Source organism: Chiloscyllium plagiosum, unplaced genomic scaffold, assembly GCF_037043375.1.
Source record: "Chiloscyllium plagiosum isolate Xiang-an unplaced genomic scaffold, Cpla_swu_hap1 HiC_scaffold_15, whole genome shotgun sequence".
Classification (NCBI taxonomy): domain Eukaryota; kingdom Metazoa; phylum Chordata; class Chondrichthyes; order Orectolobiformes; family Hemiscylliidae; genus Chiloscyllium; species Chiloscyllium plagiosum.
The window spans coordinates 61,120,364-61,147,469 of record NW_028270153.1 but is presented as its reverse complement, the minus strand read 5'-3'; positions in this window follow the sequence as shown (position 1 = coordinate 61,147,469).

The window sequence follows — 27,106 nt, the reverse complement described above, 5'->3', positions numbered from 1 at the left end:
AAAGTGCGCGAGCTTGTATTATAATAATGGTAGCTGTGATTGCATGACAATAATTTTCTTTGTAATGTGTAGGGGCCTTTAAAGCAAGATCATTTTCTACCTGTTCTTTCAAGTATTAGGATCCCTTCTCAGTTTTGCGATTATTAATAAGTTTAATCTCTCAAATATATTGGAAAACCCAAGCACTCTAGATCATCAATCGGTTTACATAATTTTATCACAAAGCCTGCAAATTTCTCACTGGTTTGTAGGGTGGGGAGATGATGCTAACAAAAGCAGAATGAAAAGCCCATGACATTCTGATGAGAACTACACCTTTCATTCCAATGACATTGATTACTCTCTGGTGTCTTACCCAAGCAATTGCTGTTAATATGCAAATGTCAGAAAGCTGATTGGTCCCATCAGAACCTGACTCAAATTTGTGATCATTTCTAGTGGAGGCCTCTGAACAAAGATCAGCAGTAAAACAGCAGCTGACGTTCCCTTCTAATACCAGCTATAACTCCATTTCAATTGCCTTGAATGTTGGTAAGCATGTGGGTGGCTAAATCATCTCAACATTGAGTGGCCACAGGCCTCTGTACTCAAGTCAAAGCTCTTCTATACCTCCAGGAGGGACGTGACACTAAAAGGGGTATATAAGTTTGCATATCAGAGAAACCTTGACCTTGCAGCACAAGAGAAACTTGAACAATATTGACTGTACATTGAATAAGTACCTAAACACTTTAGCCTAATATTTCTGGAAATGGAACTTTGACTAAAACCCCAAAAGATCAGCTGCCATTGCATTTCATCTTGATAACAAGAATCTGAACAGCATACCCTGGAAGTGACTTTCTATGATCACATTGTATGATGTGACATGTCCAACATAGATTGGAGTAAACCTGGATACAAACCACCCAAAAAATCTACCTTCCAAGAGGATTGGCCTGGTTGAGAATCTAGTATGACAAGCTCAGGACCATCAGCAAGTAGCCTCATGTATTCTGTAGCTGAAATGTGTTGCTGGAACAGCGCAGCAGGTCAGGCAGCATCCAGGGAACAGGAGAATCGACGTTTCGGGCATAAGCCCTTCTTCAGGAATTCCTGAAGGAGGGCTTATGCCCAAAACGTCGATTCTCCTGTTCCCTGGATGCTGCCTGACCTGCTGCGCTGTTCCAGCAACACATTTCAGCTCTGATCTCCAGCAACTGCAGACCTCACTTTCTCCTCATGTATTCTGTAACCAAGTACGGTCCTTGAACATAGCCCAGAAGTAGTCACATTCAGTTTGGGGATAGCCACCTGCCCACTGGGATTCTCACGTTGATGCCAACATCCTGCCTGCCTGTATTTTAGTTTATCTCTCCCTCCATTCATTGTTACTCTGCTGAAAAAAAACAGTCGATCCACTGAATCGAGCGATATAAAGATCTCTCCATTCACAAGCTACTCAACAATGTCCTCAATTGCTGTATGATGCTCTGCAGGAGCTTTTAGACCCAAGCACTTATGTTTCAAAAATACAACCTATGCCCTGATGAAGCCTGCAAATGGATTTCATAGGGAGACACAAATAAGCACCTTGTGCAGAACCAATGCAGAAAATCTCTGGCTTCAATATTTTAAAAGAGAAATATTAAACTGTACTTGGTGCTCATATGGAAAATTATAAAAAAAAACCTCTCTAGTGTGTGACTGTGGTCACTCAGAACAGACCACAGTGCACAAGTACAAAGGAAAAAACCACAGTGATATGCTACCACACTCCAGATTATCAGATTTAACACCTGAATATAAACTATGTGCTTACCCTAAACCTATATCATTGAAAGAAAATAGAGAGATACTCCAGGGATTGAACTCTCCATTTTGTCTTCCCCACCCACCCTCTTGGTCTCCTAACTTCAATATATATCAAGAGATTTTCTTGAAACTGTTATAAAATATGGAACTGCTTTGGGTTATCTCTAGAATGCATCATATTTATGCATAAGCAGCCTACTTACACTCTGGGTTACACCTGGGTGTATATAGTATGTATGATTTATAATATGTATTACTTACAGCTAATCAAAGCAAGACTGGGGGGGAGGGGTGGGGGGACATAAATCTATGAGAGGTATAGATAGGGTAGACAGAAAGAAGTGTTTTAGTCATGTTGAGGGATTAATGACCGGGTTGTAGATATAAGGTAAGGGACAGTGGGTATAGAGGCGAAGTGAGGATAATTTCTTTCACCCAGAGTGTGGTGGAAAATGGGATTGGAATAATTGATAAGATTAATTCAGACTAATATAATTAATTAAGATTAATTAGGGTTAATAATTATTTAAGTCAAGACTGCAGATGCTGGAGAAATCAGAGTGGATAACATGTGGTGCTTGCAAAAGCACAGCAGGCCAGGCAGTATCTGAGGAGCGGGAGAGTCGACGTTTCAGGCAGGACCCTTCTTCAGCACTGGGGAGGAGGAAAGGGGCTGAGAGATAAATGGGGGAGTGAGGCTAGGGGAAAGGTAGGTGAGATGGTGATAGGTGGGTGACAGTGATGGCGGTAGGGCGAAGGTAGGATAATAATTACCACACTTGCCTGGATGGATGCAGCTCCAAAAACACTCACGAAGATTGATACTTCATTTGATTGGCACCACTTCCACAGACATACCATCCTCCAACACCGATGCTCAGTAGCAGCAGTGTGTACTATCAACATAATGCACAGCAGAAATTCACCTGAGATCTTCAGGCAACAAATTCCTACCCCACGATCACTTCCATCTAGATGGACAAGGGCAACAGATACAAGGGAACGTCACCACCTACAAGTTCCCCTCCAAGCAACTCACCATCCTGACTTGGAAACAGTTCCTTCATTGTCACTGGGTCAAAATCCTGGAACTCCCTCCCTAATGGCATTATGGGTCAACCCACAGCAGGTGGACTGCAGCTGTTCCAGAAGGCAGCCGACCACCACCTCCTCAAGGGCAACTAAGGGCAAGTAATAAATGCTGGCCATCCAACGATGCCCATGTCCCACAAATGAACAACAAAAAGTGCTTAATATTGACTGGCACAGACTCAATGGCCAAATGACCTTTTTTTTCTGTGCTGTAGACATCTCCAAACCTTTGATATTTGTTTTAAAACTTATTTGGATTATATGATTGGTACAATCCAGTCCATGAGCCCAAAAGTAGTTCACTGTCAGTATCTGTAGCATCATAGTCATAATTCTTTGACCCACATGAATGAACTCACAAATCAATTCTACTGGCTGACTTTTAAAGGAATTATGATATTGTTTCTCATAACTGAATGCCTCAGAGATTTCAGACTAGTGTTGTCGGCCGTCATTGAGTTTTATTAGATGCAACTGCTTGATATTAGAACTTTTATTAAAAGGTACATGCTCTCTGCAGGCAGGAATGATCGATCCAAGTGCAGTGAAAGATTCTGGGATTCTGAGAGATGATGTGAGTCATTTCAAAAATGATGGCTTCCTTATCTCATTCCTGTGGTTAGGTAGAGATGTCAACTGTAAGTGATCAATGCCAGATTAATTTATGGCTGTCTTCAGAGTTAAATACACAGAAGTTTAACCGGCATCCTTCCCGCAAGCTCTCTGACATATTCGGCATGTTTCTAATATCCAGGGCTGTGAACACAAGCTGTGGGTCAGCACCTTGCACTGGAGTAAAAACAAGGACTGCAGATGCTGGAAACCAGAGTCTAGATTAGAGTGGTGCTGGGAAAGCACAGCAGGTCAGGTAGCATCCGAGGAGCAGGAAAATCGACGTTTCGGGCAAATCCTGATGAAGGGCTTTTGCCCGAAACATCGATTTTCCTGCTCCTCAGATGCAGCCTAACCTGCTGTGCTTTTCCAGCACCACTCTAATCTAAACCTTGTACTGGAGTGTATGCTTTGAAAGATATTTGGTAAAGACAAAATTGGAGTCTAATCCACAGAGGCACTTGACTGAATGCAGTTCATTTGATAGTGATTATAATCATAGCTCGTCATGGAGACATAGAATCACACAGTATAGAAAAGATCCTTCGACTCATCACGTCTGTATCGACAAGAACTTACTCTCAATCTACACGGGTCCCACTTTCCAGCACTTTTCCCATAGTCATGAATGTTATGATTTTCCAAGTGCTCATGCAAGTGTGTTTTGAAGGTTTTAAGGTTTCCATCTCAGCTACTTTCTCAGGCAGTACATACCGCACTCCCAGCAGAAAAAAAAAGTTGCTTCAAAGCTCCTCTAAATCTCCTGCCTTTCAACTTGAAATCATACTCCCTTGTTATTGACTTTTCAACTATGAGGAACCATTACTTTCTATCCACTCTCTCCATGCCCCTTATAACCTTAAACACTTCAATCAGGTCCCCTCTCAACTTTTTTTAGTCCAAAGAAAGCAACCCAAGCGTAACTAACTTCTCTTTATAGCTAAACTGCTTCAGTCTACGAAACGTCCTGGTGAATCTTCCCTGCACCTTCTCCTTAGCAATCACATCTTTCTGTAATGCAGTGACAGAAGTGCACACAGGACTCCAGCAGTGCCTGAACCAAAGTCCTGTACAACTCCAGAATAACTCCATGCTCTTATAATCTATACTACGACTGGCAAAGGTATATGCCCTGTGTGTTGTCTCAAATATCTCATTAACCTGTCCTGCCGTTTGAGGGATCAGTAGACAAACACCCCAGAAACATCTGTTCTTTGGAGCTTCCATTTCATGTGTCAAGGATGTTGTTATTAGAGAAGCGAAGGCTCAGGTGCAGCCTGATAATCATTCAAATTATGAAAAGGATTGAAAAAGTAGACATAAATTACATGTGGGCTGATGAAAATCAGATGTCAAAGGAATGAAATGTTTATAAAATATCTAATAGGGTTTTCTAGAAGCTTTCTACACTTACACAGGATAGCATGGATTTGCAGAATTCTTCTGAAGCTAGTTTCCTGGTTAAAACTGCATTGCCAACAGTAGTAGGTGCATTACATTCCACTACAATTTACAGCCACATACCTTTACTCTACCCTTCCCACCAAGCCAGGGATCACTCCTGGTTTAATGAATATTGAAGGAGAGTAGAATCTGATGTGAGTAACAACGCTGGTAGAGCTGCAACGCAGGACTGTATGCACATTAACCAAAGCCAAAATGCTATAAACAGAGCTGAGAAATCCCACATTCAGTGGATCATATCAAAGCTCTGAAGCCCTGTCACTTCCAGTTGTGAATTTTAATGGAGACTTAGCCAACTTGTAGAAGGATGAGGCTTCATGAAAATCCCCATCATTGTTGATGGCGGAGTCTATCACATGAGTGTAAAAGGAAAGGCTGACGTCAGTGGAAACATCATCAAACAAGAATGCACTTCTGAAGGTTGCCATTGTTGCAGAGATCAGTCTTCAGTCAATTTGATTACCTTCACATAATGTCAAGAAAAGTCTGAAGGCACTGGATAGAGTACCGTCACTAAATTCCCGAAACGTAGCACTAAAGAAGTTCTGCCTCAGAATTAGCAAGGCTGTTTTCAGTACAACTGCAACACTGGCATCTACCTGATAAAGTGAAAAATTCCCGAGGTATTTAGATCTATGAGAAGCAGGTCATTGCAACCCAATGAATTATCACCCCATCAGTCTACAAGCACCACAAGCAGGTCAGAGGATGGGAATTCTCCAGCTAATAATTTAACTTCTAACTTCTCAATTCCTGTGTACCAGCTACATGAAGAGTATGATGAATAACTGTAACAAAACTGTAGAAACTTGATACCATTCAGGTTAAACCTGAAATGGCATCCTATGAACTATCTTAAACATTCACTGTCTCCAACATACAATCAAGGAATGTGTAAACACAAGAGTATGGCAACTCTCCAAGACTCCTTCGATAGCATTTTTAAAATCTATTCACTCTGTTCAGAAGGCTAAGGGCAGCACTGCAGGAGAACTCCATCCTCCTGTAATTTGTCCTTCCAGTTACACACATCCTGGCTTGGAAGCACCTTGCCATTCCCTCACTTATAGTGGACAAAATACTGGAACTATGAGTTTACCTTCACTGCTCAGATTGTAGTGTCACAAGGATGGCTCAACATTACGTTCTCAGGGACATAATGTGGAGGTGCCGGTGTTGGACGAGGGTGAACAAAGTCAGAAGTCACACGACACCAGGTTATAGTCCCACAGGTTTATATGAAATCATAAGATTTTGGAGCGCTGCTCCTCTGTCAGGTGAAGTGTCTTCACTTGATGAAGGACCAGCGCTTTGAAAGCTTGTGATTTCCAACAAATCTGTTCGACTAGAACCTGGTGTCAAGTGATTTCTGAGTTTCTCCTTTTCAGGGACAACACGAGATAAGCAACCAATGATGGCTTTGCCGGCAGCAACCTGGATTCTGGTGATGAATTAAAAAGAAGACTCAGCTGCACAATTAGGAACTGCATTATCAGGAGGTCTATTAAACTTTAGCAGATTGTCAAACCATGGGAAACCTCAAGCGTATAGCATTGAGCTCTGCTGTAGCAATGGTCAATGTGTGTCACAAAACTAATCAGTAAAATTCAAAAATAGCAACAACTTTGTTCTGGTTAACAATGTCCTCTTGTAACATTGTCAATTCATTAGTGCAAAAGCCTTTCATGGCTTCAACTTTACAAGCCATCACACAAATGGTGAAATTCAAAACATATTGCAGTTTTTAATGATTTTAATTTTGGTAAGTGGGTTGCACTGTGACACTTTTCAAATTACTTCATTCTCATAAGACATGTTAAACCTAAATGATTGTTTTACAACGAGATATGTCCTAACAGAGTTTGGAAATTTCAGATCTGACGTTTTTCAGCCTAATAAAATCAGCATACAGGACTGTCAGAAATCTGAATGAAAGCAGAACAGGTTCTAAACTCAGCAGATCAAGGAACATCCGTGGAAAGAGAAACTGAGTTACCATTTAAAAGATGAAGGGAAAATGAGAGAGGAATTAAAGTTGGGTGCAGTGGAGGTAAACAGCAGAATTGTTACCAGCACCTATTATCAAAGAGAATGGGAGCAGAAACTACAGTTAAAGCAGTTGAACTCACTTTTGAGTTCCAGAGTGATGTATAATAAGCTCAACACTGGTGTACTTAGACATTACAAATGTCCATTCAGAACATTTTACATGTAAAATGACATTCAGATACATACTGAGAAAGTCATGATATGAAAACTAGCACCAATAAAAGCTGGCCATACTGCAAGACATCCAGAAGGTGTGGTTACGAAGGTCGTCCTAAAGGAAAAGACAAATATAAAAGAGCTCAGAATGGAGTAATTTATGTATACTCCATGAACCAAAAGGTAAAACATGCTTAGAAATTCAGAGGAACTGAATTGTGAGCAATAGTTACAGAGGGAGCACAGTAGCATATTTATTGATTACAAATAAGCAAGGTCATTGGGGACATTTAAGAGACTACTGGACATACATATGGGCACAGAAATTTGAAAATCACACAACACCAGGTTATAGTCCAACAGGTTTAATTGGAAGCACACTAGCTTTCGGAGCGACGCTCCTTCATCAAGAGTGTCGCTCCGAAAGCTAGTGTGCTTCCAATTAAACCTGTTGGACTATAACCTGGTGTTGTGTGATTTTTAACTTTGTACACCCCAGTCCAACATCGGCATCTCCAAATCATGACAGAAATTTGAGGGTGCATACATGAGGATCAGTGGTCGGCACAACATCGTGGGCTGAAGGGCCTGTTCTGTGCTGTACTGTTCTATGTTCTATAAAATCTCTTCAATCGTGGTACTCTCACTTTGCGAATGCATTAGCATCATAGTTCTGTGAGGTCAATCACTCTCAGGGTATTCAGAAAATCAAGAACATAAAATATAATTATTCAGATCTTCCTGTTCTTCATCTGGGTCATGGTGACTGATTAACTGCACAACGGAGATTGTCTGGTGAACATTGTCTGATGCTAGACAAGTCAGCTGTTGATATTTTCAAAGTGTCAGAAATAATGTCTTATACAGTGCAGCTGGTGGTTAAATTCTAATGCAGTCCTATACCTCTGACTCAATGAAGAATTGTACTGGGAAGATGTTTGTTATTTATTCATAGAATATGGATATCACTGGCTGGACTAACATTTATTACTCATCTCTAATTGCCCCGTAGAAGATGGTGGTACACAGTCTTTGGACGGTACAAAAGTTTCTATAGATACATAAAAAGGATAACACAAATGAGGATCGATTAAAGACAGAGTCAGGGTGATTTATAATGAAGAACAGAGAAATGGCAGAGAAGGTAAATAATTACTTTGTGTCTGTTTTCACTGAGGAAGATAGAAGCAATCTCCCAGAAATGATGATCCAGGTGGCTAGGGAGACTGAGGAGTTCAGAGAAATTGGATTTAGTAGGAAGATCACATTGGAGGAATTAATGGGGATGAAAGTTGATAAATCCTCAGGATCTGACGGTCTTAACTGTCTTAAGGAGGTGGCTATGGAATGAGTCAATGCACTGGTAATTATTTTTCAAAATTCTTTACACAATGCAGTGATTTTTGTGGTTATACAGTAGAAATGTCACTCTACTATTTAAGAAGGGAGAGGGAGAGAAAACGAAGAATTACAGGTCTGCTAGCCTTACATCGGTTATAGCAAAAATGCTGGAATCTGTTATAAAGGATGGAATAAGCACACATTTGGATGACAGTGATCAGATTGGGCTGCTAAGGATTTGCTAATGGGAAACTGTAATTGATGAACTTGAAGTTTTTTGTGAAAGTAACCACCTGCTCAGACGTGTTGAGAGAATGTGAGGACTGCAATATTGGAGAGTCAGAGTCGGAAAGTGTGGCACTGGAAAAGCACAGCAGGTCAGGTAGCATCTGAGGAGCAGGAGAGTCGATGTTTTGGGCATAAGCCCTGCTTCTCGGATGCTGCCTGACCTGCTGCTCAGACGTGTTATCTGCTGAGTTATTCCACTCAGTTCTATTTTTGTTTCTAATTTCTAGTATCCACAGTTCTGACTTTTATGTTACAGCATACAGCCTCAAGGTAGGGACACTACCACTGCATCACAAGAACCCTTCAATTCACATAGTATATTGTATTTAGATTTTTAGAAGTCTTTGAGAAAGTCTCTCAGCGGAGGATCATTAGAAAAAAAAAATCTAACGTTTGTAATTTACTTGCATGAATTAATGATTAAGAGGCAGAAAACAGACAGTAAGAATAAATGGACAATTATCTTGCTGGCAGGCTGTGCCTAATGGGGTAACACAAGGATCAGTACTTGGACCACAAACAACAAAGAAAATTTACAGCCCACAAACAGGCCCTTCGGCCCTCCAAGCCTGAGCCAATCTAAATCTACTGTCTAAACCTGTCGCCCAATTATAGCATCATAGAGTCATAGAGATGTACAGCATGAAAACAAACCCTTCAGTCCAACTCGTCCATGCCAACCTGATATCCCAACCCAATCTAGTCCCACCTGCCACCACCCGGCCCATATCCTTCCAAACCCTTCATATTCATATACCCATCCAAATGCCTTTTAAATGTTGCAATTGTACCAGCCTCCATCACTTCCTCTGGCAGATCATTCCATAGACATTCCACCCTCTGTGTGAAAAAGTTGCCCCTTAAGTCTCTTTCATACATTTCCCCTCTCACCCTAAACCTATGCCCTCTAGTTCTGGACTTGCCCACCCCAGGGAAAAGACTTTGTCTATTTACCTATCCATACCCTTCATAATTTTGTAAACCTCTATAAGGTCACCCCTCAGTCTCTGACGCTCCAGGGAAAACAGCCCCAGCCTGTTCAGCCTCTCCCTGTTGCTCAAATCCTCCAACCCGGCAACATCCTTATAAATCTTTTCTGAACCCTTTCAAGTATCACAACATCTTTCTGATAGGAAGGAGACCAGAATTGCACGCAATATTCCAACGGTGGCCTAACCAATGTCCTGTACAGCCGCAACATGATCTCCCAATTCCTGTACTCAATACTCTGACCAATAAAATAAAGCATACCAATCACCTTCTTCACTATCCTATCTACCTAATTCCTAAGCATCTGTATCCCTCTGCTCCCCACCTACTCATGCATCTGTCCAGACGCATCTTAATTGAATCTACTGTGCCTGCCTCTACCACCTCTGCTGGCAACGCGTTCCAGGCACCTACCACCCTCTGTGTAAAGTACTTGCCGCATGTATCCCCCTTAAACTTTTCGCCTCTTACCTTGAAAGCATGACCTTTGTTCACAACGTACACCAATGATTTGGAATTCAGACAAAATGTAATCTATGGATAATACAAAACTTTGTACGTTATGAGGAAAACGTAAGGTGGTTTCAAGAGAATTTGGACAGGCTTAGTGAAAGGGCAAGTAAATGGCTGATGGCATGTTGTGTGGAAAAAGGTGAGGATTTGGTATTTAAAAGCCACATCTTTTTTTATTTTGCTATAGTTTTCATTGTGATCTGAAAGGTGACTGCTTTAAAAGTCAAGGATTGTAGAAAGGATGACTATATGTTTTAAAAGCAACCTGACACTCATTGTCAGTGATGTTTACTCTGTTGTTTTTTTCATGCACTGGTGGAATGTTTAATTGCAGATAAATTGGAACCAAGGGGTATGTACAAAATGGGATTCATCTGGCTACAAGTGGCTGGTCTTGGAATGGTGGGTGGTTATCAATGACAAAGGCTTTCTGTCTACCAGGAACTATGTGCAAGGCTTCCATGTAGCCGAACAGCCGGAAGTCACTGAATCTTTGAAAACAAAATAAAGGCTGTCCTTTCTCTATAGTAAAACTACCTCAAACCTGCAGAAAACCAATTTATTTCCCACCATCAGTTGCTGTAAGCTGTGGCTTTTAACCAGAAAGCCATAGACTTTATGAGTTGAACCAATCATTCGTTGCCTTCTCTCAGCAAGTGAAAGTACCTGGAGAAGGAAGGAAGGTCAAGGACTAACAAGATATATCAAGCAAAAAGCATCATTTCAGTGTACCCTGTGAACAGGGATCATTGGTTTGTCTTCCCATTCTTTCCCTCCAACAGTAACACCTACCTTTTTTTTGTCAATCTATGTTTATGTCCATCTGTGTGTGTGTGTGTGTAGAGGGAGTTAGATGAGAGCATTAGAGTTTATCCAATAGAGTTATACTCAACAGTTCATAACTATTTACCAGTAACTAGAATCTATTTATTTGAAATAAATAATAATTCTTGTTAAGTACAGAAACCTAACCTGTTCCTTTTGTCACTTTTGGTTTAAAGGAAAGGACAATTGAAGAATTTTGCTTACTTTTATAAAACCTTTAACTGTTTTGGTGATTCCAGGAATAGTAGACTTTCTTTCCAGTACACTACCTCAATGAGTTATAGCAGGTAGTAAAACAAATGCATTGAGTGTTTTTTAAATGATAAGTGGTTGCAAAGGACGAATGTATCAAGAGATCTGGTGTTATTTGATACGTCACTGAAGTATAACTTGCAGATGCAACTAGCTATTAGGAAGGTTAATGGAATGTTAGCCTTTATTACGACAGGATTTGAATACAAAAATCAATGTATAGGAGCTTAATTAAACCGCACAAGGGAGTACTGTCTGCAGTTTTGGTTTCCTTTTTTCAGAAAGGATATCATCAGCAGACAGGAGGTGTAACAAAGATTTATCAGATGATTTGAATGTCCTACAAAGAGAGATTGGGCAAACCATACATTATCTAGAGTTTCAAAGAATGAGAAGAGGTCTCATTGAAACATATGGAATACTGAACGGGACAAAGTGTCGATGTTTGGAAGCTTAGCACCAAAGGTCATGATTTAACAATAAAGGGTAACACTGAGGTTCAAGACGGGGAGAGTTTTTTCACTCAGAACTTCGGGAATTCTATGCTAAAGATTTGATGTCTAATTACCTGCAATGCACAGGATTGTAGGTATGGGGTGAATAAAAGGCAAGGAACTACTCAATCAGCTGTGGCTCAGTGGTTAGCACTGCTGCCTCACAGTAAAAGGGAGTTGGGTTCAATTCCCACCTTGGATCACTGCCTATGTAGTGTTTGCACATTCTCCCTGTGTCTGTGTGGGTTCCCTTTGAGTGCTCTAGTTTCCTCCCACAGGAAAAAGTGAGGATTGGAGATCAGAGCTGGAAAAGTGCAGCAGGTCAAGGAGCAGGAGAATCAATGTTTTTGCCCGAAACGTCGATTCTCCTGCTTTTTGATGCTGCCGGACCTGCTGCGCTTTTTCAGCAACACATTTTTCAGCTCTTTCCTCCCACAGTCCAAGGTTGTGCAGGTTAGATGTATTGGCCATGTCCAGTTGCCCATAGTGAAAAAAATGGGGGGAAATCCAGGAACATGGTTAGGGATGTGCTTCTAGGTCGAATGTTCTTTGGACAGTTGATGGGACAAATGGGGGTGGCATGGTGGCTTAGTGATTAGCACTGCTGCCCGCAGCGCCAGGGACCTGGGTTCAATTCCCACCTCGGGCAACTGTGTGTGTGAGTTTGCACATTCTACCCGTGTCTGCATAGGTTTTCTCCGGGTGCACCGGTTTCTTCCCACAATTCAAAGATGTGCAGGTTATGTGAATTGGCCATGCTAAATTGCTTGTAGTGTTAGATGTAGGGGAATGGGTCTGGGTTGGTTGCTCTTCGGAGGGTTGGTATGGACTTGTTGGGCCGAAGGACCTGTTTCCACACTGTAGGGAATCTAATCAAAGCCTGCTTTCACACTGTGGCTTTTCTATATTGAATGGCAGAGTAGAATTGATAGGCTGAATATCTTACTTCTAATCTTATGCGATAACCTCAATTCAAAATGTTTAGTTCCCTCGTCCAGACAGATGGATTCGTCAACTCTTGATGCGAATCTTGAATAAATATTCACAAATTTATTGCAGACATAACAAAAATTGCAGTAGTAATTTGCCATTATTCTATGATATCTGATAGAATTCTTAATGGTGAAACTCTTTCAAAGAAACATTATTGCTAATCCATTTTCTCATCTGATGGTCAGTGAGCAACTATTTATTTGAGATGGCCTCAAATACAGTCTGAAAAATTAATGCTGCATGTTATAACTGCTAGCAGTTACTGAATTGAAGCAATCATTGAGTACAAAACGCTTGTACAAACTTATATAAGGCTCATTTAAGTGAAACAGTACTGTGCGTCTTCAAGGTGTCTGATTATTGTGTAGTAGCTTTTAAATTGGATTATTATTGAATTAAAAGAACTAATACCTTTTTTGTCTTCTCTAAAAGTCTTCTTCTGTAGCCTATGAACTATTCTGTTCCATTTCTTATGTTCTGTCTCCTGAGATCTGGCTGTCAATTCATTTCAGGATGACAATGTGCAGTAGAATGGTTTTAACGGGATTTGACATTGAATCCTTTGTTCAGTCATCCATTGAGATTTCTCCACAAATTATGTTACAGACAGGCAAAAGTGGTAATCTTTACACCGACATCTTGTGCACATGCCACAGGCTTCTCTCATTGTTACAGGTGGGAACCGATACATAAGTTCATAAAATATTGGAGCAGAATTAAGCCATTTGGCCCATCGAGTCTGCTCTGCCATTCGATCATGACTGATATGCTGCTCACCCCCATTTTCCTGTCTTCTCCCCATAACCTTCCGGCCCATTAACAATTAAACATCTGTCTAACTCTTCCTTAAATTTACTCACTGTCCCAGCATCCACTGCACTTTGGGTTAGCGACTTTCACAGATTCACAATCCTTTGGGAGAAGTAGTTACTCTGTAACTGTGTTTTAAGTGTGCTATCCCTTATCCTAAATGTCTAGATTAGAGTGGTGCTGGAAAAGCACAGCAGTTCAGGCAACATCCGAGGAGCAGGAAAATTGACGTTTCGGGCAAAAGGCCTTCATCAGGAATACAGGCAGAGTGCCTGAAGGGTGGAGAGATAAATGAGAGGAGGGTGGGGGTGGGGAGAAAGTAGCATAGAGTACAATAGGTGATTGGGGGTGGGGATGTAGGTGATAGGTCAGGGGAGAGGGTGGAGTGGATACGTGGAAAAGAAGATAGGCAGGTAGGACAAGTCATGGGGACAGTGCTGAGCTGGAAGTTTGGAAATGGGGTGAGGTGGGGGAAGGGGAAAATGAGGAAACTGTTGAAGTCCACATTGATGCCCTGGGGTTGAAGTGTTCCAAGGTGGAAGATGAGGCGTTCTTCCTCCAGGCGTTGGGTGGTGAGGGAGCGGCGGTGAAGGAGGCCCAGGACCTCCATGTCCTCGGCAGAGTGGGAGGGGGGTTGATGATGTCACTTCCGCCCCCCATCATGGCTGCTTCCAAGCCACTTCCGCCCTTCACAATTCCTCATGCACCACACATGATATCCACTTCTGCTCCTCACATCATCGCTGATGTCACATGCTCAATGACTTCTGCCCCCGCCTACTGCTGTCTTTGCCACCTCTTCAACCCCCACCAATGCCACTCACCTGCAATCTGCAGACATTCCCCCCACAGAACCCACTGTCACCATCCCCGCCCATCAGAACCCTGAGAGGAACACCACCCCTTCTCATGACTCCACCCCCATTCCCCCCACCATCACACCCACTCCAGTTACCGGCTCTGCCCCCACTCCCAGCTCCACACCCACACCCGATCCCAGCTCCCAGCCCTGCCGAGTTTTCACCATTCACCCTGACCTCTCTCTCACTGGGGACGAATGATCAGTCCTCAGCAAAGGACTCACCTTCGTCCCCCTCCGCCCACGCATCAATGAATTTACTACGTGCCGTGACATCAAACAATTCTTCCGTCGCCTCCGCCTCTGAGCTTACTTTCACAATCAGGACTCCCGCCCACCTTCCGAGGACCCCTTCGCCCACCTCCAACACACTGCATCCACCTGGACACCCCGTGCTGGCCTATTACCCGCCCTCGACCTCTTCATTTCTAACTGCCGCCAGGACATTAACCACCTCAACCTGTCTAACCCCCCCCCCCACTCCAACCTCTCACCCTCACAACGCGCAGCCCTCCAATCCCTCTGCTCCAATCCCAATCTCACCATCAAGCCAGCTGATAAAGGGGGTGCAGTGGTAGTCTGGCGCACTGACCTCTACACCTCTGAAGCCAAACGCCAACTCGAGGACACCTCTTCCTACCGCCCCCTCGACCATAACCCCACCCCCATCACCAAACATCATCTCCCAGACCATACAGAACCTCATCACCTCAGGAGATCTCCCACGCACAGCTTCCAACCTCATAGTCCAGGAGGCCTGCACTGCCCGGTTCTACCTCCTTCCCAAGATCCACAAGCCTGACCACCTTGGCCGACCCATTGTCTCAGCATGCTCCTGCCCCACTGAACTCATTTCTACCTACCTCAACACTGTCCTATCCCCCCAGTCCAGGAACTTCCCACATACGTTCGAGACACCACCCACGCCCTCCACCTCCTCCAAGGCTTCCGTTTCCCCAGCCCCCAATGCCTCATCTTCACCATGGATATCCAATCCCTCTACACCTCCATCCGCCATGATCAGGGCCTCCAAGCCCTCCATTTCTTCCGCTCCTGACATCCCCAACAGTACCCTTCCACCGACACTCTCATTCGTTTGGCCGAACTGGTCCCCACCCTAAACAATTTCTCACTCGAATCCTCCCACTTCATCCAGACCAAAGGGGTAGCCATGGGCACCCGTACGGGCCCCAGCTATGCCTGTCTCTTTGTCGGCTACGTAGAACAGTCCATCTTCCGTAATTACACTGGCACCATTCTCCACCTCTTCCTCCGCTTCATTGGTGACTGCATTGGCGCCACCTCATGCTCCCACGAGGAGGTTGAGCGATTCATCAACTTCACCAACACATTCCACCCTGACCTTAAGTTTACCTGGACCATCTCTGACACCTCCCTCCCCTTCCTGGATCTCTCCATCTCCATTAATGATGACCAACTTGACACCAAAATTTTTTACAAACCCACCAACTCCCACAGCTACCTGAATTACACCTTTTCCCACCCTACCTCCTGCAAAAATGCCATCCCGTATTCCCAATTCCTCCGCCTCTGCCGTATCTGCTCCCAGGAGGACCAGTTCCACCACAGAACACACCAGATGGCCTCCTTCTTTAGAGACCGCTATTTCCCTTCCCACGTGGTTAAAGATGCCCTCCAACGCATCTCGTCCACATCCTGCACCTCCGCCCTCAGACCCCACCCCTCCAACCGTAACAAGGACAGAACGCCCCTGGTGCTCACCTTCCACCCTACAAACCTTTGCATAAACCAAATCATCCGCTGACATTTCTGCCAACTCCAAACAGACCCCACCACCAAGGATATATTTCCCTCCCCACCCCTTTCCGTCTTCCGAAAAGACCGTTCCCTCCGTGACTACCTGGTCAGGTCCACGCCCCCCTACAACCCACCCTCCCCTCCTGGCACCTTCCCCTGCCACTGCAGGAACTGTAAAACCTGCGCCCACACCTCCTTCCTCACCTCCATCCAAGGCCCTAAAGGAGCCTTCCACATCCATCAAAGTTTTACCTGTACATTGACCAATGTCATTTATTGTATCCGTTGCTCCCGATGCGGTCTCCTCTACATTGGGGAGACTGGACGCCTCCTAGCAGAGCGCTTTAGGGAACATCTCTGGGACACCCGCACCAATCAACCCCACCGCCCTGTGGCCCAACATTTCAACTCCCCCTCCCACTCTGCCGAGGACATGGAGGTCCTGGGCCTCCTTCACCGCAGCTCCCTCACCACCAGATGCCTGGAGGAAGAATGCCTCGTCTTCCGCCTCGGAACACTTCAACCCCAGGGCATCAATGTGGACTTCAACAGTTTCCTCATTTCCCCTTCCCCCACCTCACCCTAGTTCCAAACTTCCAGCTCAGCACTATCCCCATGACTTGTCCTACCTGCCTATCTCCTTTTCCACCTATCCACTCCCCCCTTCCCTCTGACCTATCATCTTCATCCCCTCCCCCACTCACCTATTGTACTCTATGCTACTTTCTCCCCAACCCCACCCTCCTCTCATTTATCTCTCCATCCTTCAGGCACTCTGCCTGTATTCCTGATGAAGGCCTTTTGCCCGAAACGTCGATTTTCCTGCTCCTCGGATGCTGCCTGAACTGCTGTGCTTTTCCAGCACCACTCTAATCTAGACTCTGGTTTCCAGCATCTGCAGTCATTGTTTTTACCATCCCTTATCCTAAGACTATGACTCTCATCCTACAATGTCCCACAAGAGGAAGCATCCGCTCTACGTCTATTTTATCCATACCTTTTACCATGCATACTGTTCTGGCCTCCTCAATAATCAAAAAGCATAACATAAAACCTTACATGACAGAAACTGCGCAACCTTTAATGCTTTTAAGGAAAATTTGGCTAGATTCTTGATTACCAAGAGGATGAAAGACTAATGCTGGAAAGTAGAGTTAAGGTTAAAATGAGTTCCCCATGATCACACTTACTTTCTACTGCTCCAACCCAAGCAACTCCTGTTGTGAGTGAGAATTCTCCTGACAGTCTTGGAAGTGTTGGAATTCCTGCCCATGCTGTTTACCAGCCCTCAGAGCAATGCTCATGTCTGCCCCCTCAGGAGATTGGACAGAATTGCAGCTGGCAGCCCTCCTGCAGCCCAGAGAAGTTTGTTCAAAATCTCCAGATGTGGGTACAACACCAGGCCCTGCAGAGACTGCAGAGCAAGACTTGCCAAATGCAGATCAGGATGGAACCCTATGTGGGGTAGGCGAGCTGACATTCTGAGGTCTTGAGCTGTGACATGGTAATGGATGCAGTGGAGGTGTAACAACCGTGCTCCCACTCTACCAGACCCTCAATCATATAGTGCCCCCTCAGCAGCACCATCGCTCCATCCCACTCTGACAGCTCTCCTTCAGGTCAAGCCTCAGTATAAGCGGATTATGATGGGGAGCTCAGCTGCAGAGGCAAATTTCCAGAATTATTGATGAGGGACTTTGGTTATCATTATGCAACATAGTTCATGACTACTGCACATCTCATGGTATTTCCAATTAAATATTACTGAAATATCTTTGGGGCATCATGAGATTCATGTCAATTGTGTTCACACAATTCTGACACCAATAAAAGAGATGACACCAGTCTGGAATGAACACATGATGAGAGAGAGGTTAGTTAATTGTTCCATTGTTTTAGAAAGCCAGCAACAATAGGCCAGGTAATTATGGACCAGTTAGTCTGAGATCAGAGAAATTATTAGAAAAAGTTCTGAAAGACCATATTAATCAATACTTAGAAAGGCAGGGATTGATGGGGATAGTTAGTACGGATTTATTAGAAAGAAATCCTGTATGATTAATTCAATTGAGTTTTTTGTAAAGGTGGCTAAATATGTTGATGAGAACTGTGCTGTTGATGTGGTTTGTATTGACTTCAGTAAGACCTTTGACAAGGAAAGCTGGTCCAAAATGTGAGGGGCCATGGGAACCAAGGCAAGTTGCCAAATTGGATCCAAAATTGGCTCACAAATAGGAGGCTGAGAGTGATGGTGAAGGGTTATTTTTGTAATTGGAAGCCTTTTACCAGTGGTGTACCACAGGGATCAGTGTTGGGACCCTTGCTGTTTGTTATGCAATTTAATGATTTGGATGCGAATGCAGAAAATATAATGAATAAGTTTGAAGATGACACAAAAACTGAGCTTTTGTTAACAATGAGGACAAAGGTCTCAGGCTGCAGTCTGATACTGATCAGCTGGTAAATTGAGCAGAGCAATGGCTGACAAGTGTGAGGTGGTGCATTTTGGGAAGTCTAATAAGGGACATGTACAATGATTGGTAGGTCCCTCAGGATTACTGAGGAACAAATGGACATTGGTGTAAAAGGTAGAAATTAAGAACATGATGCCTGAGACACTGGTATTCTCACAACAGTCAAGAAACATCTGAATGAGTAATTAAAATGTCTGGACATCGTCAGTCATGGACCAGTTGCTATGGGGAGAGGCTGAGTAGGCTGGGGCTGTTTTCCCTGAAGCATTGGAGAGTGAGGGGTGACCTTATAGAGGCTTATAAAATCATGAGGGGCATGGAGAGGTGAAATAGGCAAAGTCTTTTCCCTGAGGTGTGGGAGTCCAGAACTAGAGGGCATAGACTTAGGGTGAGAGGGGAAAGATATAAAAGGGACCTAAGGGGTAACTCTTTCACATGGAGGGTAGTGCATGTATGGAATGAGCTGCCAGAGGAAGTGGTACAATTACAGCATTTTAAAGGCATTTGGATGGGTATATGAATAGGGAGGGTTTAGAGGGATATGGGCCAAGGGCTGGCAAATGGGACTACATTATATAATTGGCATGGACGAGTTGGACTGAAGGGTCTGTTTCTATCCTGTTGCTGATCTCCATCCACTACCCTTTTCCATGCTCCCACCCTAAGAGTTCAGTGCCATCATTACTCACTCATGCATGGGCACTTGTGATCCAAGGCCTAGAGTGGGTACATTACTGGCAATACTCCCACAACTTCTCCTTTTTATTGGCTAAATCCAGGTTGTGTCGAAGTTTTGTTTTTGCCATGAGGCCTAGTGAGTTTTGTTTCCCTATTTTGCCAAACTTACCACATTAATTACCCACCATGACCCTATCTCCTACGTCTGATTTACATCCTACCTTAGCACCCGGCAAGACATTCTCAGAACAAGTTGGCACTCAATGGGCATCCACTGAAAGACCAGCAACCTTGTACCTGTGCCAACAATGAAAGGCTGCTGTGACCCCAGTCAAGGGTTGGAATTGCTTCAAACCACCAATGTCATTGTACAGCGGCCACGCTCTCTCACATCCAATCTTAATCTTTCACTTTCGTTGCTGTTTAAACACCATGGTAAACACAGACCTGTCCCTGGGTACGTCTCATCTGTACACCCACAAAGCAGTGCTACTCTGTTCCCAATTCCAACTGTAGACCTGCAGCTTGTCATTGTCCAACAGAGGAACATTACAGACAAACAACTAGAAGATTCCAAGCACAAACATGAACTTTTATTTACAGAATGCAAATTGGAACAGAAACTAAGCCGACAGAGGTTGAACTGCATCTTTACATTCCCACCTAGATTGAGGCATTATGGCCTACAAATGTAACAGCCAATAATTGTCTCTTGCTCCCAGCTCTCATCACTTAGAAGCAGGCATCAATGAAGTTCTGTCTAGCTTGTAGCAGCCATTGCACCTGAATTCATGGAAAATGTCAGCTTCCTCCACCGCAATGTCCTTATCCTCCTGATTGGAAAACTGCTGGTGTTCACCCAGTTCCAGTACATCCAGGAGCTTGCCTCACTGCCTGCTCCAATTGTGCAGAGTACAATGCATCATCATGGTGCAGCACACTTGGTCTGGACTATACTGAAGGGAACCTCCAGACCAGTCTAAGGAATGGACCCACATCTTCAGCAGACTCAAGGTCCACTCCCCACTGCCCTGGCTAAGGAATCAACAGCAATGTATCAGTCAGGAAGTTACAACATGGTCACAGGTTGTTGTAGATAGCCCTTCTCTTACACAGCATCACTGCCCTCCCCACCCATAACCAGCCTGTAGGGCACACAGACCCCAAACACATGTTAATACTCCAGGATGTTGGAGTGGGGCAGCTGCTGGGGTAGCACCACACCTCCAGGAAGTGGTAATGGTGATCTCAGATGGAATGGAACCCCTTCCTATTGGTGAATTCTGAAGTGTTGTGATACAGCCTTCTCAGTGCCACATGTGGACAGTTAATGGTGCCCTGCACCCAGGGGATGTCAGTTATGTTCCTGAATCCTACTGCTTGGGCTGCATTTTTGACCCTATCACGGAGAATGAAGTGATATGGTATGACTTACACAGTTGGTATTGGTTACTATCCTGATGCATTGTGGGAGTGTGACTGCGTGATCCTACACAGATCACCAGTCACTTGTGAAGCCATTCACTGGGATAGAAATGTGTTCCATTCCTACAGCCCCTGGGCTTTCATCCAACATCCAGTGTATAAAGGCTTGCGTCAGCACTGCACATTGTTCATCCCCAAGAAGTGGAGCTGGGGCCAAAAAGCTCCAGGCCTAATGTGGACTCCATACATGCTGAGAGGCCCCATTGCTGGGGTTCAATCTGTAAACTCCAATGGCATGTAGCTAGACACTTTTGACCAGCATCTGACCCCTAAGCACTGTCACTCTGAATGCGTAAGAAATGGACAATGCTTTGATTTCATATCCAGTATAGCTGTGTTTTGGAAATGGCTGCTTCATGTTTTGTTTTGGTGCATGTTTGTCGAGGCATCCACCAAACATGGATGGCACACTTTTGGTCGCCAAAGCATCACTCCACTCTGGGCACTCTTCCAGCCATTGAATAGTAGCGGTTTGTCTCTAGAGAAAGGAAAGTTATTACTGGCAACACAGATCACACTGGACCCTGTCAGCTCTGGGTCAGGCCAAGTTGCTAGATTACTCCCTCTAGAGGCTTCTTGTCTCTATTGCCTCACCTGTTAACCCATCTCCACCCATGCCTTTAACGTGGAGCCATCCCACACTGAACTTGGTCTGCAGCTGTCCTTCCTGCTTCCTTCACCTTGGCATTAAAGGTTGATGTAGCCCAGCCTGGTCCTTCATGCAATTCCTGTGGGCATCGTGGTGGTAGTCACAATCAACAACTACCCCCTCTGCCCCTCATGCATCTTTCCCTTCCCTCAAACACTCCTGAAATATCAAAAACATACCCTCAGGACTGTATTTGTCCTAGACCTGTGACCAATATCAAAAATCAGTCCTCAGACCCTGACTGATGAGTTTGCAGCTGCCCAACTGAATATGTGATTCCCCTGACTGCTGACATGGCTGTACAGGACTGACTGCTGAACACTCCCTCGACTGGCAGTTCTGGGACAGATTCCTAATTGTGAGTGTCCCAAGTGGATGACTGACCATGACAGAGCCCCTGGACCCTGTGTGCTATCTCTGCCTGTGAATGGTGGTACTGGGACTCCGTGACAGGCAGTAGCCTTTCTGGATCGAGGGCCATCCCCAATCAGTTTCTGACAGTTTTGATTGGTTGAATGTGATTGCAGCACAGGAAATGGCACATGTTGTAGGTGTTTGATTGCTGATCGGTCATGCCATTCGCTCAGATGGTTCTCCATCCAGAATATTCAAATGCTGACGAACAAGACAAGTAGATTTTCTATGTTTAAAAACCTCCTAAACAGGCTTCAGCTCTGACTGAAGTGCCCACATGCTAAGAGGCAAGGCAGGGTATGGATACGTGAGCATGCAGGTAGGTGCTAAGCGAGTGAGCGCTAAGAGAGTGAGCGAGCAGCCCTGAGATGCAGCCTGGTCCAGTCTGTCAGGGTCCAGGCTAGAGTCCTTGTGGCGGCCTTCTCAATGCGAGTTGCTGCTGCTTCCCCACAATGTGCCTCACCAATGGCCTGCCAAGGTTTTGGAAAGATGCTGTGATGGTCTTGGGTGGCAGATGGTGGATGAAAATACCCATGGAGTAGGATGGCATTTGGCTGGTGCCTGGGGATCATGAGCTGAGATGTTGGAGCCCATCATTAAGGTCGCCAGGTTGATATTCTGGTTTCATTGTAGAGTTTACCTGATGTCTAACTGTTCTGCTGAGTTGCATTTAACAGAATCTCACATCATGCCTAAAGGGCATGATGTGAGATTCTCACTGGCACTGCCATCAGCTGGCAATATCCCATGTACATGCCCTGTGACTGACTCAACAAATCTTGCATTGTTTCTTGACCACCTTATCCACCTGTCTTTGTTATCTTCAGGGTTCTGAGGAAACACTGTCAAGTAAAAACAGAGAAGATGGTAAAGAGGGGGTGGTGTGGCATTATTAGTAAAGGACAGCATTACGGTTGCCGAATGTATGTTTGAGGGCTAGTCTACTGAGGTGGTATGGGCTGAGATTAGAAACAGGAAAGGAGACGTCACACTTTTGGGAGTTTTCTATAGGCCTCTGAATAGTTCCAGAGGTATAGAAGATAGGATAGCAAAGATAATTCTCGACAGGCGCGAGAGTGACAGGGTAGTTGTTATGAGGCCTTTAACTTTCCAAATATTGGGTGGGAATACTATAGTTCAAGTACTTTAGATGGGTCAGTTTTTGTCCAATGTGTGCAGGAGGGTTTCCTGAAGCAGTATGTAGACAGGCCAACAAGGGGTGAGGCCATATTGGATTTGGTACTGGGTAATGAACCCAGCCAGGTTTTATATTTGGAGGTAGGTGAGCATTGTGGTAATAGTGGCCACAATTCAGTTATGTTTACTTTAGCAATGGAAAGGGATAGGTATATACTGCAGGGCAAGAGTTAATGCTGGGGGAAAGGCAATTATGGTGCAATTAGGATGCATAGGATGGGGAAGGAAGTGAAATGTGGAGCTTATTCAAGGAACAGCTACCGTGGGAGCGGTTGTTTACTAAAGAAGTTGAATCTCTTGCCAAGAGGAAGAAGAAAGCTTATATTAGGATGAGATGTGAAGGCTCAGTTCGGGCACTTAGCGTTCCAGTTAGCCAGGAAAGAATCAAAGAGAGAGCTAAGAAGAGCCAGGAGGGGGCATGAGAAATTGTAGGCGGATAGGATCAAGTGAAACCTGAAGGCTTTTTATAGGTACATCAGGAATAAAAGAATGACGTGAGTAAGATTAGAGCCAATCAAAGATAACAATGGGAAATTGTGTGTGGAGTCAGAGGAGATAGAGGAAGCGCTACATGAATATTTTTCATCAGTATTCACACTAGAAAAAGACAATGTTGTCGAGGAGAATACTGAGATAAGACTTCTAGACTAGATAGGATTGAGGTTCATAGGAGGAGCTGTTAGCAATTCTGGAATGTTTTAAAATAGATAAGACTGCTGGGCCAGATGGGATCTATCCTAGGATTTTCTGGGAAGCCAGGGAGGAGATTGCTGAGCTTTTGGCTTATGATCATTATGTCGTCATTGTCTACAGGAATATTGCCAGAAGACTGGAGGATAGCAAATGATGTCCCCTTGTTCATGAACAAGAGTAGAGACAATCCTGCTAATTAGAGACCAGTGAGCCTTACTTCAGTTGTGGGTAAAGTGTTGGAAAAGGCTATAAGAGGTAGGATTTATAATCATCTAGAAAGGAATAAGTTGATTTGGGATAGTCAACATGGTTTTGTGAAGGGTAGGTCATGCCTCACAATCCTTAAGGAGTTCTTTGAGAAGGTGACCAAACAGGTGGATGAGGGTAAAGCAGTTGATGAGGTGTATATGGAGTTCAGTAAGGTGTTTGATAAGGTTTCCCATGGTAGGCTATTGCACAAAATACGGAGGCATGAGATTGAGGATGATTTAGTGTTTGGATCAGAAATTGGCTAGCTGAAAGAAGACAGAGGGTGATGATTGATGAGAAATTTTCATCCTGGAGTTTAGTAAAAGTGATGTACCGCAAGGATCTGTGTTGGGTCCACTGCTGTTTGTCATTTTTATAAATAACCTGAATGATAGCATAGAAGGATGGGTTAGTAAAGTTGCGATGACACTAAGGTCGCTAGAGTTGTGGATAGTGCCAAAGAATGTTGTAGGTTACAGAGATTCATAGATAAACCACAGAGCTGGGCTGACAGGTGGCAAATGGAATTTAATGGGGAAAAATGTGAGCTGATTCACTTTGGAAGGAGTAACAGAAATGCAGAGTACTGGGCTAATGGTAAGATTCTTGGTAGTGTAGATGAGCAGAGAGATCTCGGTGTCCATGTACATAGATCCCTGAAAGTTGCCACCCAGTTTGATAGGGTTATTAAGAAGGCATATGGTGTGTTAGCTTTTTTGGTAGAGGGATTGTGTTTCTCTGGTGCGGCCTCACGTGGAATATTGCATACAGTTCTGGTCACCGCATTATAGGAAGAATATTGGAAAGGTTTCAGAGGAAATTTACTAGGATGTTGCCTGGTATGGAAGGAAGGTCTTATGAGGAAACGCTGAGGGACTGGAGGCTGTTTCATTAGAGAGAAGAAGGTTGAGAGGTGACTTAATTGAGACATATCAGATAATCAGAGGGTTAGATAGGGTGGACAGCAAGGGCCTTTTTCCTCAGATGGTGATGTCTAGCATGAGGAGACATAGCTTTAAATTGAGGTGTGATAGATATAGGATGATGTCAGAGGTTGTTTCTTTACTCAGAGAGTAGTAGGGGCGTGGAGTGCACTGTCTGCAACAGGAGTAGACTCGCCAACTTTAACGGCATTTAAATGGTCATTGGATAGACATATGGTCAAAAATGGAATAGTGTGGGTTGGATGGGCTTCAGATTGGTCTCACAGTGGAACAACATCGAGGGCTTAAGGGCCTGTTCTGCACTGTAATGTCCTATGTCCCATGTTCTATGTTCTACATTTTATGTTCTATTTTCTAAGTTCCTCTGTTCCCCTACACTTTTCAGAATCTTACTGTGTATTGTCCATTCCCATGACTGGCTTGTCCTTCCCAAACGTATAGCTTCACATTCCCCAGATTCAATATTGTTTGCCACTTTCCTGTCCACAAACAAATGTTCAGAAATTACCTCATGCCTCCTGCCTCTAAACCAACGTTGTAGTCACCTTACCATTTGCCTCCATGAAATTTTAATTTACTGATGTTATTTTAATACGCAACTATTTTAACATGAACTTATATGATGTATTTGACTTTTGACTGCATTCTGATATGGTCTAGCAAATCTACCAGTTGCAACTAATTGCTGCAAAGAGTAATTAAGGATGAGAATTGAATGCTGACCGAGCAAACCATGTCCACAACCCCTGAAGAACATTTTAAAAATAATCAGTTTGACTTGTGAGACTGTGTCAAAAGCTTTGCTAAAATCCATGTAGACCACATCAAACATGCTGCTCTCATTGACCTAATTATTACTGCTTCAAAAATTAAATAAAGTTAGTCAGACATGACCTTAGCTTACAAATTTCTGTTCCTTGTCCATGATTAAACTAGGCCACTCAAAGTGACAATTAAATCTATGCCTTTGACCAAGATTTCCCTTATTCAGCTTGTTTGATAATCTGTCCTGTGCAGCTGCTATGGTAAAGGTGCTATTTGAAATTTGATTAATGCAAGGGTGTGAGAGATTTTGGTATCAGGAGAAATTGATTCTAAAGGCAGAAAGTTAATAGATGAAGAACACAGATTAACGATAATTTGAAAAAAGAAGTGAATCTAAGGAGAAATTTATTTATGTGATTAATTTGTTAGAATATGGAATGCTTCTGAAAGGATAAGAACATAATGGACCCGGAGCAACAGGAGGAAGTCATTCAATTGGATGACCCTGCTTGGTCATTCTTTAATATAATGTCTCTCTTCTCACAATTATACCTTCATTTCCCTGGCACTCAAGTATCAATCAACCTCTGTCTTGAAAATACTCATGATTAAACAGGCACACTTGTCTGGGATAGAAAATTGCAAAGATTCACAATCCATTGAGTAAAGAAGTTTCTCCTTATTTCAAGTCTGGCAGCATCTGAGGTGAAAGAAATGGTGTTAATGTTTTGTGTTCAGTAGGACTGCCTGACAAAACTGAAGAAATCTATGGGAAGGGAAAGTCAGTGGAAGCTTAGATAGCCAGCAAGATTAGAAACCACAGATGTCACAGAACTAAAGGCAAACGGAGCAGTAATGGTTGCAGACTAAAGCTTAAGATCCAGATTAAGTGTGAATATTAAGTGCTAATAACAGAACTTACATCAGCTCTGCAGAAAGCAAAACCTGATAGTAGGAAAGGAAATGGAAGGGATAGTTCATCATCTGAAGTTGTGGAACTCAATGTCGAGTCCTATAGCTATGAAGTGAATGAAAAGGTGCCATTTTTTCAGCATTTTCTGGAACACTTACAGGCCTGAGACAGCAATGTCAGCATGGGAGCAAGATGTGTTCAAACACCAAGTGCATGGAAGGTCGGGGTCATCTTTATGGACTAAGTGGAAATGTTCTGCAAAGTGGTCACCCAGTCTGCAGACTCAACTCTGTGTTTGAATATTACTAAAACTGTGCCAAACAGATTATTCCAA